Below are 15,166 nucleotides of genomic sequence, written 5' to 3'. Positions count from 1 at the left end.
ACACAACAGCACAGCAAAGTTGCAAAAACAGGGACACAATAAAATGCTCATGGTGGGGCCAAATATTGCTTTGGTCTCCCTGATGTTTAATTATAGAAAATTGCAGTTCAGCTATGACTGAATAATGGACAAGCAGTTTAACAGCACAGCAGTGGAGGCATTAAGATGGTGGAGAAACCCTGGCTATCATCTTACATATGGAATCTGATCTTATGTCAGAAGCAGTATGTGGCTGAGGAGGGGAGGGCAGCCTGGCAGAAATGCCGTTACTAGAATGCTTGGTCCAATCTGATAGGGAAAGTTACCAAAAACAGTGAGCACAAGGAGGGAATAATACGCCATGGCAACAATTATTGTTTGAGAGTTTGGAGAGAGATTTGTTGGGAACATAGGTAAAAATGGAGCTGAAGTCAAGAAAATTAATGACTGTGGAGGTATTGTGGCAAATAGAGGACCAAGGTAGGCAAGCTAATTTGCAAGTGACATGGATATATTGGGAGTGAGGGGAAATGAGGATAAGAGGAGGGGTTGTCCCATTTCCATCAGGGACAAAGATTAAAAGTGACATTGGGAAAGGTGGAACAGGTAGAGAGAGATTCAAGGAATGGCCCCATTGATGAAAGTGATTGACAGCTGACCAGATAACTGGAATTAAAACAAAAGCTGTGCAAAAATCTATGGTAGGATTTGCTGTGTAATCGTGTTGAAGATTTTTGCGATGCAATCCACTAAAGCACTCAATGTAGTACTTATAAAAAGTAGGAACTAACAATTTGATTGTATAGGTACAATACATCAACAAATTCATAATCAGATGCATTGCTTAATGTACGGGCATTATGGTAATGTACAGGCTTATGGGCAACATGGTAGCACAAGTGGATAGCACTGTGGCTTCACAGCGCCAAGGTCCTAGGTTCAATTCCCCACTGGGTCACTGTCTGTGTGGAGTCTGCACGTTCTCCGTGTCTACGTGGGTTTCCTCCGGGTGCTCCGGTTTCCTCCCACAGTCCAAAGACGTGCAGGTTAGGTGGATTGGCCATGCTAAATTGCCCTTAGTGATCAAAAAAGTTAGGAGGGGTTATTGGGTTTCGGGGATAGGGTGGAAGCGAGGGCTTATGTGGGTCAGTGCAGACTCGATGGGCCGAATGGCCTCTTTCTACACTGTATGTTCTATGTACTATGTCGGCAGAGATTTATCACACTTTAGTTTAAATTTCTCCAATATCAACATTTTTTTTTAGCTCCTAGTTTACTGTCTATTTCTGGAATGAATGGTGTCTTCCCCAGGGTAATTTCATCTGTCTCTAATTCTAATAGACCAATGTTAACTTTAGCTACTCTCTTCCTTTCTATGTACTTTCTAAAACCCTGCAATCTTTTTATATTACTGGCTAGTTTATGCATTCTATTTTTTCTCCTTATCAACTTTCTAGTTGCCCCTTGCTAGTTCATAAACATCCCCAAATCTTTAGACTGTTACTTTTTTGTTTGCAATATTCTAAACCTCTTTTAGCCCCTATGTGCAGCATATCTTATCAAAGAGCAGGCCACTTCAGCTGTTCACAACTGACCATCCCCAGTGTGATTCTGTGATTGGACAACATTTGCTAAACAATCCCGTGTGCTAAGTACACAAACAATGACCAAATTTATCAGTCAAGCATGTAGCGCACTTCCTCATGCTAGAAGATGTATTAACACACAGGGCGCTGTCCTTTGCAGACAAGAACATTGCATTGTTTTCAGCTATACAAAATAATTGACAGCCATTCTGTTTCATTCCTTAGGGCAATGCTTGACCAGAGTCAACTTGCTAGATTCAAATTTAAATCAAGTTTGACAGGTACAAATCAGTTAACTGGTGCATTTTCCATGCCAACGCCTTTACTAGCGAGCACTTCCCAATTAATCAGCAATCACTTCTCATGCGTTGTTCCCTTTACATTTGCCATTCCTGCAAATTGTCCTGATGAGTGAAAGACAAAAAGCTTCAACATCACCTTTTTCAGAAATACTCGAATAATTGACTTTAAGTATAACATCCTTGTTTGTGATTGGAATATGTCACTGTTAAATTTAAACTGGAATTCAATGGTATGAACACTATTCCCCAGTGGATCATTTACTATGGCATTACTAATTAACCCTGCTTCAATACACAATACCAAATCCAATATAGCTTCATCCCAAGTTGGTTCCAAAAAGTATTGGCTCAAAAAATTATCACAAAAACATAGTACAAATTAATCTTCCAGAGCAGTCTTGTCAATGTCCCAATCAATAATATTCAAGTCGCCCACAATTATTACATTAAAGGCAATCATTTTTTGTTTATGGTATAAATACTGTTGGGGAGGGCTATAAACTAATCCAACTAGTGTTTTCTGACTCTTGCTATTTTTTATTTTCACCTATACTGATTCTATTTCTTGATCTTGAGGCCAGATCTCAATCCTTTTGGTCATCCTTTAACACTATCAAGGTCACCACTCTTCCTTTGTCATTTTACCTGTCTATCCAAAATAGTGTACACCCTGGAATATTTATTTCCCAATCTTGGTCACCATGCAACCATGGCACTGTAATTGTTTTTAGATCCAAACCTCTATTTTTACCATTAGTACAGCTATTTTATTGCAGATGCTTAATGCATTCAAATACAGAACTTTAATTACATTTTTAACTTCTATCCCCTGCAATGACCTTATTCACCGACATACATTTTTTGTTAAATTCTTGTCACATCAACAGATCAAAAATACAGGAAGACATTAGGCAGTTAGTGGTGAAATGTGCAACTCTCTGCCACATGGAGCGATTGAAGCTCAGTAAATACACATGAGAAGTCCGAGAACAGGCTTGAGGAGCTAAATGGCCTATTCCTATACCTATTTAGACTAGGGTTGAGTGGGTAGTAATTAGTGTGAAAAGGCAGCACTATAATCACTGGCATAACCAGTTGGGTCACATGGGTTGTTTCAGTGCTGTAGATTTTGTACTTCTTCTCATTTGCTTGTGGAATCCTGCTGTAAATAATACTACAGTATTTGGCTAGTCACTGAATCCAAATACTTCATAGAACATAGAACAGTACAGCACAGAACAGGCCCTTCGGCCCTCAATGTTGTGCCGAGCCATGATCACCCTACTCAAACCCACGTATCCACCCTATAACCCTACTTTTAACACTACGGGCAATTTAGCATGGCCAATCCACCTAACCCGCACATCTTTGGACTGTGGGAGGAAACCGGAGCACCCGGAGGAAACCCACGCACACAGGGGGAGGACGTGCAGACTCCACACAGACAGTGACCCAGCCGGGAATCGAACCTGGGACCCTGGAGCTGTGAAGCATTTATGCTAACCACCATGCTACCCTGCTGCCCCATGTTAAGTACAAACACGGAACAAGCAAAGTACTGTAAAAGTCAGTCTTCATTTTCTTTGCTCTCAATAACATTTTCAACACTTCTCTAATCTGACAGTACTAAAATGTTTACTTGAATGGCAAGTTAAATTTAGAAAGCAATTAACATTGCAGATCTTGCACTGGAGAGGAACAATTTACCAAATGGCCCCTTATCCTTCAATCCCTGCAGTTTTTCATCTTTTTGAACTACAATAGAGGCATGCAAGATTTAATTTGTTTCCATTTGGGGCCAAACTGTATTCAGGTGACCAAAACTATTTGAACTCTTTGCAGAAAAATCTAAGTACCCTGTGAGAGCAAGCAGTATAAATAGAGTACAATGAATGGGTTAATTTGACAAATGCAACATGTTATGTCCAAGCGGGCAATTTGTCTTCCAAAAACTCAGGTTTCAGTAAAATTCTTTGTAGAAAAATACTGCTGCTCCACAAAATAGTTTTGTGCGCTTTTGACAAAGAAACAAGATATGTGAAGATCCAGTCAGGTCCGAGCCCAACGAAACATTTTCATTTAAGTGATCCAAATTGGAATCACGCTTCCAAAATGCCTTTCGATAGCCAATTTCAGAGGATTGTCAAACTCATCTGAATACATTTCATGTTATACTTCTGGTTTCAAAAGATCGTAAGTCTGCTGTACCTCGCATGGAATTACTCTTTTTTTTTTTAAGAACGTGAGATTTTAAGCAATTATGAAGAGTGTTCGTTATTAACACAACAAATCTACAACCCAGTTAAAAGTTAAACATAAAGTACAGTCGTACACGGAGATTTGGTAACGCCCAATTACCGCACAAGGACTGTTTTATCACCACTCACAATCAGGGATCATATTCTCGACAGGCCAGTATAGCCAATGCAGCACACACTGGCGCAAAGGCGTACTTCTTTTTCATAATGATGCAAAGCAAATGCTCAACCCTTCAATTGTTTTGTAAATAGTGGTCGCATTCCTCGGTTCCCGGACTGAAAACAAATATACTAAACAAGGGGCGGGGAAAGAAAAGACTTAGCAAAGGGACACGGAATCGAAACGCCGTTTATTCAAACGCAAAACCGTCGCTCTATTGCCGCCACACCTTCACTGCAGGAAATACTTATTCAAGTGAAACACTCCACTGTGGAGGAACGCCGCGAAAACCATCATTTGAATTGAAATTCAACATCGGAAGCATTCTCGCCTCGGATTTTCATCTTCAAGAACAATAGACAGCAAATGGTGATGGAGGTCGTTTCGTCCCCTTCCTCCCCAAATGACTGTTCACAGAGAAACGGGCGGGGGCTGTTGAGGGTGAGTAAATCACCCCTAATTCCGGACCCCGCTCACCCGAAAACGTTGCACACCTTCCCCTGCCCTGGGGTTCTGCACACCTGCGTGTTTGCCCGAGAACCAGGCTCTCTGTTCACACTCTCTCTCACACACACACACACACACTGAAACACTTACTGCTCCGGCTGACCGCGCCTGATTTCGTAAAGGGTACCATGGAAGATTAGAGGGGAACGGAATCCCCGTTCAGACAGCACATTTATTTTCTTTCCTTTCCGTTCCTTCCCCCTCCACTCTCACATCTCCCAACTTCAGCGTGAAAGGAAAATCAGAGCCGATCGCCACCCGCTGCGTCACCGCCCTGCTCCCGGGCACGGCAGGGTCGCATTGGTCAGCTCAGCAGCTATCCTCGCTGCCATTGGGCCGCTCCCCGTGCAAACTAAGCCAATGGGGGAGCGTGTACTTGGTTGCCAACACGGCGTCGCCTGTCAACAATCCGCCCCCCGGCCTCGGCAAGATGGGAAGGTGAATGCAGCCACCATTCCGACAGCGAGCTCACCTGCCCGAGGCACTGAGAAACCGCCTCTGGGAAAGCATCACAGCCGCCGGGACCCCCCAGGTGTAAGTTAAAATAGACATCAAAGGAGGAAACATTGTAAAAAATACTTTTCCCAGTAAACTGGATTTTTTTTCTCTCCAGAATTTATTTACTTACGTGACTTTACGTACTCATGTCAGCGTTTTGAAATCACGCCAAATCTTTCAGCCAAGATGTCCCATTGTGACCTTTGCCAGTGATCGTTTCTCTGCCATGTATACTGAATTGGTACTTAATAATAATTGTTTTTATTAGTGTCACAAGTAGGCTTATATTAACACCACAATGAAGTTACTGTGAAAATCCCCTGCTCGCCACACTCGCCTGTTCGGGTACATAGAGGGAGAATTCAGAATGTGCATGTTGTGTTATGCTGCTTCGGATAACACAGGCTGCTACTTGTTGCAGTCTTAACTAAAGGATGCTCCAGACTCTGAAATGAGTTCAACGTGTTTATTGAACTTTTAACACAGTTCTCAAATGAGTTTGACTCTGCTAATCGACTTGCTCTAAGTCACGTGCTGGGGTGATGCTGCTGATCAACCCTCTCGACATGTCCGTCTGTGGAAAGAGGCAGGGTGTGAGTGCCTCATCCCTTTTATAGTGTTTATGTCATGCACCCTTGTGGTGATGCCACCTCTGAGTGTCCTGACTGTCCATTGGTTGTGTCCTATTCTGAGTGTTCATTGGTTGCATGTTTGCCTATCATGACATCTCCCTTTTTTTGATGTATGTGAATATGTCTGTCTAATGTGACTCACTGAGGAATACAGAATAGAACAAACAAAACAAATGCTCATAAGTTCAGTATCTGAGGCTTGGATCTGATCCTCGTCGACCGCTGGAGGGGTGGTGGAGGGGATGACGGTGTCTTGACAGGCGAATGGGAGGCACGACTGGTGGCCTCGTGGTTCGAGGTGTCTGGAGGTGGCAATTCTACATGTGAAAATGGAGGGGAAAGTGGTTGTGGGCGAGCAACTTTTCGCAGTGCCCTTCGATTCCTTCGCACAATGGAGCCATCAGCCATACACATGACATAGGATCTGGGCACGGCCTGTCGAACAACGACAGCTGGAGCAGACCCCCCACTATCCGGTATCTTGAGCCTGACCGTGTCTGCCGGGGATAGCACATCCAGATCGGTGGCATGTGCGACATAGCCCTGCTTCTGGCTGTTGCAAAGCTGCTGCATCTTCTGTAGTACCGGGAGGTGATCAAGGTTGGGCAGGTGTATGGCTGGAAGCGTTGTCCGCAAGTCCTTGTTCATCAGCAGTTGAGCTGGAAACATGCCAGTGGACAAGGGAGTCACCCGGTATGCAAGTTGTGCAAGGTGTATGTCGGAAGAGGAGTCCAAGCCTTGTGGACGAGCTGCTTAATGATGTGCACCCCTTTTTCGACTTTCCTATTGGACTGCGGATAGTGCGGACTGGAGGTGATGATGGTCCGTGAGGTGAGGTCTGGCAGCTTCAGCACCTCAGGATAGTTTGAAAAGTAATCGATGGTTAAGATATAGTCGCGACCATTCGCGTGGACTAGGTCAATGCCAATCTTGGACCACGGAGAGATCTCTAGGTCACGTGGTTGGAGCCTCCTTGCTCTGCGCTGGTTGGAACCTCTGACAGGTTTTGCAGTTCAGGACCATGTCCGTGATGTCCTGGTTGATGCTGGGCCAGTAGACAGCTTGCCGGGCCCTGCGTCTGCACTTTTCTACGTCCAGGTGTCCCTCATGAATCTGCCACAGCACCATGCTCTGGAGACATAGTGGGATGACTATCCTGTCTAGCTTGGGCAGGATGCTGTCGATCAGCATCAGGTCGTCCTTGACGTTGCAGAATTGATGGCATTGCCCTTTCTGCCAGCCATTGCTGAGGTTGCGGATGACTCGCTGCAACAGGGGGTCTTTGGCTTCTCTTCTCGGATGAGAACAATCTTCTCATCAGTTGCTGGGAGAGTGCTTGCACACAGTTGTACCTGCAATTCAATGTGCTGGATGATCTCCAGTGGTTCACTGGGTGAGTTCATGAAGCGGGACAATGCATTGGCGATGATGAGCTCCTTGCCAGGTGTGTACACCAAATTGAAATCATAACTCCGGAATTTGAGCAGAATTCTCTGTAAACAAGGCGTCATGTCGTTTAAGTCCTTTTGGATGATGTGGACCAGAGGTCTATGATCTGTCTCAACAGTAAATGTTGGCAAGCCGTAGACATAATCATGAAATTTGAGGATGCCGGTGAGAAGACCTAAACACTCCTCCTCAATCTGCGCATATCTGGTCTCAGTGGCTGTCACTGCCTGTGACGCGTATGCTACTGGTACCCAGGATGACGTGTCGTCTCTTTGAAGCAACACCGTCCCAATGCCACCCTGACTCGCTGGATATTTTGGTCTCTCGGTCTGGGTCAAAGAATGCAAGGACGGGTGCAGTGGTGGGCTTGGCTTTCAGCTCCAGCCACTCTGTTTGGTGCTCCGCCTTCCACTCAAAGGCGGTTGATTTTTTTTCACCAGGTTGCGTAGGGCCGTGGTGTGTATGGCCAAATTCGGGATGAACTTGCCAAGGAAATTGACCATTCCCAGGAAGCGCAGTACTGCCTTCTTGTTCTCGGGGACTTTCATTGCCTCGATGGCTTTAATTTTGTCTGTGTCCGGCCACACACTGTGTTGCGAAATCTGATCGCCCAGGAACTTCAGCATGTATAGATAGAGATAGAGAAATACAGCACAGAACAGGCCCTTCGGCCCACGATGTTGCGCCGAACTTTTGTCCTAGGTTAATCATAGAATTTTGGACAATTTTTCATGGCCAATCCACCCAACCTGCACATCTTTGGTCTGTGGGAGGAAACCGGAGTACCCGGAGGAAACCCACGCAGTCACGGGGAGGATGTGCAGACTCCACACAGACAGTGACCCAAGTCGAAATCGAACTTGGGACCCTGGAGCTGTGAAGCAATTGTGCTATCCACAATGCTACCGTGCTGCCCTTAAGAAGTTAACCTACACTCCATTATTCTACCCTAATCCATGTACCTGGAGTACCATGTGCGTGGATGTCCCAAAACAGCACTTGGACCTATTTAGCTTGAGGCCACGTTCATGTATGCATCGGAATACTTTCTTGAGTCGAGACACATGTTCCTCTGGGGTTGTGGACCAGATTACGATATCGTCAATGTAGACACGAACCCCTTCTATTCCCTCCATCATCTGTTCAATGATGCGATGGAAAATCTCTGATACTGAGATGATACAAAATTGCATTTGGTTGCAGCAGAATCTGCCAAAAGGCGTGTTGATGTATAGAGCATTCTGCTAGATTCGTCAAGTTAGATTTGCCAAAATCCTTGGGGTGCCATCTCACTCGGGATTTCTTCCCTCTTCGGGATAGGGTAATGTTCCCGCATAATGTTTTTGTTTAGATCCTTGGGGTCAATGCAGATCCGTAGGTCCCCCAAAGGCTTCTTTACGCACACCATTGAGCTGACCCAGTCGGTTGGTTCAGTGACCTTGGAGACTCGTGAGCTCTGCTTTCAGGCACTCTCTCAGTGGAGCAGGGACATGTCGTGGACCACTGGCTTGGCATCAGGACGCAGTAGAAACTTGTACTCGTATGGCAGCGTGCCCATAAATGCATCTGGGTACTAGGTTCGGCTGCTGGCCTGAAGATCCGAATGGGACGGTGTCGTGGTGTAGACCCTTTGAATGAGGTTCAGTTACTTGCAGGCGTGCACACCTAGCAGGGATGCCCTGTTTGGTTTAACAATCTCGAACCGTAAGTTTGCTTTTGTGTGTCGGCTGGACACCTGCAGGTGGCAGGACCCCAGTGCCTTGATTGTGTTTCCATTGTGGTCCAGGAGTTTGCAGGAGGCTGGAAGGATTGTGGGGGGCTTCTTGATTCTCTTGAAGTGCACCTGCAAAATCGGGTTGGCAGAGGCACCTGTGTCCAGTTTGAACTGGATGGGGCAGTGGTTGACCTTCATCACTGCATGCCATTCGTCCTTGGAATCCACGGCCAGGATTGATTGAACTCGCGATGTGTCCGGTGTGGCGTATTTACACTTCGTAATAATGCCCACTCGGTAAGTGTTGTCCAGGTATTCATCATCTGGATCCGTCGCATTGCCTGGATCAGAGTCATGCATTCTGTGTTGCACATTTCTGATGCGCTGTTGTCAGAATTGGGAGAGCTGGCTCCTGACTGGTGGTGCAGATCTGCACCGGGCTGCATAGTGGCTTGGTTTCCCACAGTTTAAACAGCGTTGCCTTTTACAGGGCAGTTTTAAAAAAAATGTGCGGTGCCACAGTTCGCACACGTCACAACGTTGGCGTCCTGACGCTCAGTGCGTCATTGCGCATGCGAGGTGCGGTTCTCGGACGTCTGCACCTGCGCAGTGCGTTGGACCCCAAGAAGAGCGCGCAAAATGGCCGCTTTCGTCAATGTGGAGGCGCTGCATCCGGGAGATGGCCTGAACACTCTCCACCTCGTGGGAGGCTTGTTTTTCACTTTCTACCGTTTTGTAGTGTGAATAGCGATTTTTAGAGTGCTCACTCACAAGTGCACTTTTCAATCGTGACTGGCAGGGTCATGTGTTTGATTTTCAACGATTGCTCTCCAGAGGATCAGAGTGGACTCCAAAAACGATTTGGTCTCTGATCATTGAGTCAGTGATATCACCAAAGTTGAGGGATTGCGCTAGCAGTCTAAGGTTAGTTAGATAGGTGTTGAAGCATTAGTCTTTACCTTGCATCCTCTGCTTGAAGATGTATTGCTCGAAGATTTTGTTGGTGTCCACCTCGCAGTGGCTGTCGTATGTGTCCAGGATGGTTTGGTACTTCGTTTTGTCCTGCTCTTCGGAAAAGTGAAAGGAGTTGAAGATCTCTATCGCATGGTCACCCGCAGTGGTCAGTAGAAGAGCTATCTTCTGAGCATCGGTCGCGCCATTGAGGTCAGATGCTTCCACGTATAGTTGAAATTTCTACTTGAATGATCGCCAGTTGGCACTAAGATTGCCAGTGGTCCTGAGCTGATGAGGAGCCTGAATCGTGTCCATTGTGCCTGTATGCAGTAGCTGGTTGTCACGGATCTTGGTGAGTTGAACTAAATAGTTTGAACAGTCACTCCTGGTATCATGTTGTGTTATGCTGCTTCGGATAACACAGGCTGCTACTTGATGCAGTCTTAACTAAAGGATGCCCCAGACTCTGGAATGAGTTGAACGTGTTTATTGAACTATTAACACAGTTCTCAAATGAGCTTGACTCTCTGCTAGTCTAACTGTACCAGCTTGCTCTAAGCCACGTGCTGGGGTGTGATGCTGCTGATCAACCCTTTCTAACTCTCTAGATGTCTGTCTGTGGAAAAAGGCAGGGTGAGAGTGCATCATCCCTTTTATAGTGTTTATGTCATGCACCCTTGTGGTAATGCCATCTCTGAGTGTCCTGACTGCCCATTGGTTGTGTCCTATTCTGAGTGTTCATTGGTTGCATGTTTGCATATTATGACAGTCCAAATTACCTAACAAGATCATGTTTTGGGACTTGTGAGAAGCACCCGGAGGAAACCCACGCAGACAGGGAGAACGTGCAGACTCCGCATAGACAGTGACCCAAGCCGGGAATCGAATCTGAGGGTCCCTGACGCTGTGAAGCAGCAGTGCGAACCGCTGTGCTACTGTGAAGCTACGGTGTAAATTTAAAGTGACTTTTTATTAAATTCTCTGAAGATTCGGTTGATAATGAGTTTTATGCAAAACTTTCGGTCTAATTATTAGGCTGTTGACTACTCAGGTAAGGAAGCAATGGTTAAGATGGACTCATTTGGATAATCGCTCGTTCTCACCAACCTCCCAGCCTCCCCACCCCATTCAATGGATCATCATCTTCCATTTCCAGCTCTTCCAGCCTGATGCCACCAAACACATCTTTCCAACCCCTCCCCTTTCAGCATTCCAAAGTGACTGTTCTCTCTGCAACCTTCTGACCTGTCCCACAATCATACCACAACAATGGGCGTGATTCTCCGAAATGGAAACAGAGTGTTTGCGCTGTCGTGAACGCCGTCGCGTTTCACGATGGCGCGCAATGGGTGCGGGGACTACCGATTCTGGCCCCCACATGGTTAACGCCGCTCCAGCCTCCCCGGTGTCAAATGTGCGCCGTACCAACCCGTGCATGCGCAGTTGGGCCGCGCCAACTCGTGCATGCGCAGTTGGGCCGCGCCAACCCGCGAATGCGCGGGGGTCTTCCTCAGCGCGCCAGCCCCGACCCAACATGGCGTGGAGGTTCAGGGGCCGGCCACGTAATAAAATAAGGCCGGGGCTGGAGAGGCCGGCTCACCGATCGGTGGGCCCCGATCGCGGGCCAGACCCCATCGGAGACCCTCTGTCGGAGACCATCAACAGTTGGGTCTCCATCTCAGAATAGTCTTGACTCCCTTGGGGTTCTGATCTGGCCCGCCTGGGCATCAGGATTGGCTGGACAAGAACTTTTCATTTGCGAGGAATTTTACTAAGAAGTGGTTGCCTGGATCTAATGTGATCCACTGCTTGTGCATTACTCAGCCCTGGACGATTTGGTAGGAAACTGGCCCTGTCTGGCGGATTACGGCCCGGAGACCCACTGGGCATCGTCTGCAAAAGTTTGGGCATAGACTGTCACCTGGTACGAAGAGCCTGGGTGGTTGACTTGAACGGGGGAATGCCCTTGCAGGTGTTGGTTGTGGAGCACCTTCCCACCGCTGTCAGGGAAGGCCATACGAAGGCAGGTCTGAAGTTTCCGTTCCATCAGCATCTCAGCCCGGGCCACCCCAGTCACGGCGTGCGGGGTGGTTCTCTAACAAAACAGGAACCAGGCCAGCCTAGTGTTCATTGACTCCAAAGACATTTTTTGTAATCTGCGTTTGAAGTCTGAACGGCTTCTCCGCTAGCCCATTCAAAGCTGGGTGGTACGGGGCAGTCCAAATGTGTTGTACCCCATTGGCCTTCTGAAACCCCGGGAACTTTTCACTCGAAAAAGGTATGCTACTGTCCTTGATTAACACCTCGGGTATACCATGCGTACAAAAAGACAATACCAGCTTTTTGATCGTAGCCCTAGAGGTAGTTGCCCCCATCTTGTAGACATTTAGAATGTGCATCAATTAGCAATTAGGAGGAGAAACATTAACTCCTGAAACGACCCAACAGAATCGGCATGCAACTGCGCCCATGGCTGCCCAGGTCATTCCAAAGTTGGAGGAGTGTGGCCGGCGGGAACTTTTGGTGCTCCTGACAGATGGAACGTTGTTGAGCCAATTGTTCAATGTCAGCATCCAGGCATGACCACCAGACGTAGCTGCGCACTAATAGTTTCAATTTTGACAACCCTGGGTGTCTGTTGTGGAGGTCCTGCAGGATCAACCTGTGGCCCTTTTCCAGGACAATGACACTCTTACCCCAAAGCAGGGCACCATCCTCTACACTAGACTCGGACACCTCGGATGAGTAATCCCATCCTCATCACCAGCTTAGTAGACCACGAAGAGAGTCCACACTGCGTTGAAGAAATAAATAAAGTTTTATTACAATAACTATTATTTACATGGCATGAAATTTCCCAGCCAGCTCTCTCCACTCTGTCGGTAACCAAACTGGCTAACTTTATTCAGAAGTTTAGCTATACATGGTTTAGGGTTCCCAACCCCCTGTAATGGGGGAGCTCGTATTGAGCGAGACTCATAGGAAGTTTAATCATTGCCACTACGTAAGTCCTGTGTGGGTATGACACCCGTACTTCTTTCAATTTGTTGCACTATTATCTGCTCACAATATGGTCTCTCCATTGGGGAGACTAACGTATACTCAATAATCACATTGTGGATCACCTCCATTCAGTCCACTGTCGCGATGCTGAGCTTCCACTAGCCTATCATTTTAATTCACAGCCCACTCCCACTCTTGTCTTTCTGTTCTATACTTTCTCAATGAAGTGCAAGGTCAATTTGAGGAACTTTTTTGGATTAGACACTTTGCAACCTTTGGGATTCAACACGAAGTTCAACAATTTCATAGCATAACCTCTGTCCCCAATCTTTTCTGATTGCAGATGTGGTGATGATTCTGTTGTCCAATTTACACCTCCTCTAGACACATGTTTTATTTCTTGTCCTGTTACCATTTCCTTTTGCCTTGCACGTTCATCACATTTGTCATGTAATCTCTCCAGCCTTTTATCTAACACAGCCCTTTGTCCTCATTCTCCATTCCCCGCAACCTGTTACATCTCTAATACTTTCCGGTTTTGGTGGAAGGTTATCAACCTTAAACGTTAACAACATTGCAAGACAAATTGAAGAAAAGAGAAGAAATGATTTTTACATATTCTATGTATCACATCATAAGACAAGATGTCCCACTTCTAGACCTTCAGTAATTTATTTATGCCAGCATTCCTTTTTGTAAAGGAACCTGACTTGCTCAACCTATTTTATCTTGCCAATCTCTTTTCTTTCTACCATCTTTTTATACTAACAAAATCAATCCTTAACCTTTTTTCAGTCAAAGTCTTTATTGAATGTACATTATCCCACAGGGAATGGTTACCTACATAGCATTCAATGGGCAAAATAGTCTCAAAATACCCCCTTTGTAATAATTATCTTTATTGTCATTAATAGGCTTATATTAACACTGCAATGAAATTACTGTGAAAAGCCCCTAGTCGCCACATTCCAGCACCTGTTCAGGTTCGCAGAGGGAGAATTCAGAATTTCCAAATTACCTAATAGCATTTTGATGAATTGCATTTGTTATGATCCCAGCTGATGTTATTATTGAACAAGTCAGGTCCCAGGGTGGAATCTGGCTTGATCGATCCTAACTTATATTTTTTGCTTGGAAATTTGGAGGGCAGCTACTGAACAGAGACACTGGAGTTAACTGATGAGCTTTTAACAAAAAAAAACATTTAATAAACAGGAAAAGATGAACTACTCCTTCACCCCAACTATACCTTTACAGATATTATAATAATAGTGGTTTGTCGTCACAAGTAGGCTTCAATGAAGTTACTGTGAAAAGCCCCTAGTCGCCACATTCCGGCACCTGTTCGGGGAGGCCGGTACGGGAATTGTTCTGCATTACAAGCCAGCTGCTTAGCCCACTGTTCTAAACCAGCCACAGATTCATATACACCGGTTCATAAGGATAACACAATTGCAAAATCTATCTTATATTCAAATGTTCACAATAAGTACCCTAGGGGGTAGTGCCATGGTGTCAGGGGAAGTGTCAGGAAGCTCTGGGGAGCTCCGTGGGAGGGGGCTCCCTGTGTCTGTGGGGAGGGGGAGGTGGGTCCCCTGTGTCTGTGGGGTGGGGAGGGTGGCCATGGAGTGGAGGGGGGGGTCTACATATCCATGTGGAGGGGGTTCCTGCATTGTCTATTGAAGACCTCGGGTTCCCGGTTGCCTGCTTTTTCTGGTTCCGTCCCACCCACCCTGGCCAGCGTGACAGCATGGGTCACACCTTCTGTGTGCTGGATTATCTGGAGACAGAAGCTGGTTGTGCAGCCTGTGAGCTGCATGCTGGTTTTCTTGCCTCAGCCAGAATGGAAAATTCGGCCTTTGGCGTCAATCTTTTGTCTAATTACTCTCCTGGAAAGCACTGTAAAACATTTGCCACATAAAATGCAATTTATAGTTGAGGTTGTAGCTGCTCACCCAACAAAGACCAAGGATTGAACTGGAGATGCTCTCGGGCTGTAAGATTCACTAGTTCATTGGAGAAGATTGCTAAACCAAGTCTCTTCTTCCTGATCCCTCTCCAATGTCTTTTGAAAACCTGTCTGCCAAAACAGATTTATCAATTGGCTGCATAATTTGGCAGTAT

At 46.1% G+C, this 15,166-nt stretch overlaps 2 protein-coding genes across 13 annotated transcripts in view; one reads left to right on the top strand and one right to left on the bottom strand.

The window, feature by feature from the left end:
• The window catches only part of pkp4 (plakophilin 4), a 322,789-nt gene extending 317,713 nt beyond the window's left edge, over positions 1-5,076 (bottom strand). For all 5 annotated transcript variants that reach the window (XM_038789587.1, XM_038789589.1, XM_038789588.1 and 2 more), the window contains exon 1: positions 4,883-5,076. The gene's annotated coding sequence lies outside the window, so the exon portion shown is untranslated. The remainder of the gene's footprint in view (positions 1-4,882) is intronic.
• The window catches only part of LOC119961961 (coiled-coil domain-containing protein 148-like), a 226,336-nt gene continuing 215,388 nt past the window's right edge, over positions 4,219-15,166 (top strand). For 6 of the 8 annotated variants that reach the window (XM_038789599.1, XM_038789597.1, XM_038789593.1 and 3 more), the window contains exon 1: positions 5,187-5,326. The gene's annotated coding sequence lies outside the window, so the exon portion shown is untranslated. Of the gene's footprint in view, positions 4,727-5,186; positions 5,327-15,166 lie in introns of those variants that run through there. The other 2 variants (XM_038789596.1, XM_038789595.1) reach the window with 2 other exon arrangements.

The sequence above is a fragment of the Scyliorhinus canicula genome, chromosome 2 (genome assembly GCF_902713615.1).
Source record: "Scyliorhinus canicula chromosome 2, sScyCan1.1, whole genome shotgun sequence".
Classification (NCBI taxonomy): domain Eukaryota; kingdom Metazoa; phylum Chordata; class Chondrichthyes; order Carcharhiniformes; family Scyliorhinidae; genus Scyliorhinus; species Scyliorhinus canicula.
The sequence above is the reverse complement of the archived record's forward strand: the minus strand, read 5'-3'. Positions and strand labels throughout refer to the sequence as shown.